The sequence below is a fragment of the Echinops telfairi genome, unplaced genomic scaffold (assembly GCF_000313985.2).
Source record: "Echinops telfairi isolate 266 unplaced genomic scaffold, ASM31398v2 ScPeMD7_6238;HRSCAF=7145, whole genome shotgun sequence".
Classification (NCBI taxonomy): domain Eukaryota; kingdom Metazoa; phylum Chordata; class Mammalia; order Afrosoricida; family Tenrecidae; genus Echinops; species Echinops telfairi.
Window position 1 is genome coordinate 1 of NW_022110138.1, and position 1,225 is coordinate 1,225.

Consider the following 1,225-nt stretch of genomic DNA (forward strand, 5'->3'; position numbering starts at 1 on the left):
GGAGAGCAAATGTTTTGAGAATGATGAGGGTAATGAATGTACAAATGTGCTTTACACAATGGATGTATGTATGGATTGTGATAAGAGTTGTATGAATTAGTGGACAAACCCTCAAGAATAAATCCTCTTTTGCAACCTAAAACTCATTGTGCAGTATGAGTTTTGTTACAGATAAGAAGGGACATGTCATTAAACCAGTCACTGGAGCACAGTGTTTGACAATTGTGGACACTTTCCAGGACTTGCTTTTGAGGTGCTTCACACGAAACACAGCCCAGACATTTTATCTTGAGCCTGATGCTTGGACTTTCAGGTATTGGTGTCATTTGCACATTTCTTAGGGATTGCAAGGGATTTCAACTCAATGTTCAGGATATCTGAAATGGAGAGGAAGGCAGAATGAATGAGATCCAAAGATGCATGAAATATTTGACATTTGTCCATAATGGAGGTTAAAGTGGTGTAACCAAAGAATGGACAGATCTGAGATTAATGTCTACTGGACAATGGTGGCGCTTTAAAAAGGGCTATCTTGAAGATGAACTTTTACAAGATTCAGAGGAACTCAATAGCAACCGATGGATGACAAAGATATCTAAAACTCCTTAAAGAAAAGTTATTAACATTAAGTAAAATCTATAAAATAAAAATGTTTACAATGTAGGAAAAAAAAAAAGAGTTGTATGAGCCTCCAATAAAATGATTAAAAAAAAAAAGATTATCTCCCAGGTATTAAGTCTACAGATTACAAGTGATTTTCATAGATTATTTTTAAAATAGTTTTATTAGGGGCTCACACAACTCTTCTCACAATCCATACATACATCAATTGTGTATAGCACATTTGTACATTCATTGCCCTCATCATTCTCAAATAATTTGCTCTCCACCTAAGCCCCTGGCATTAGCTCATTTTTCCCCTCCCTCCCCGCTCCCCCGTCCCTCATGAACCTTTGATAATTTATAAACTACTATTTTGCCATATCTTTCCCTGTCCGACATCTCCCTTCACCCACTTTTCTGTTGTCTGTCCCCCAGGGAGGAGGTTACATGTAGATCCTTGTAATCGGTTCCCCCTTTCTAACCCACCCTCCCTCCACCCTCCCAGTATCGCCACTCACACCACTGGTTCTGAAGGGATCATCTGCCCTGGATTCCCTGTGTTTCCAGTTCCTATCTGTACCAGTGTACATCCTCTGGTCTAGCCAGATTTGTAAGGTAGAAT

At 39.1% G+C, this 1,225-nt stretch overlaps 1 pseudogene; it reads left to right on the forward strand.

Moving 5' to 3' along the window:
* The first annotated feature begins 84 nt into the window (after positions 1–84).
* LOC115871588 lies at positions 85–186 on the forward strand (annotated as a pseudogene).
* Positions 187–1,225: the final 1,039 nt, after the last annotated feature.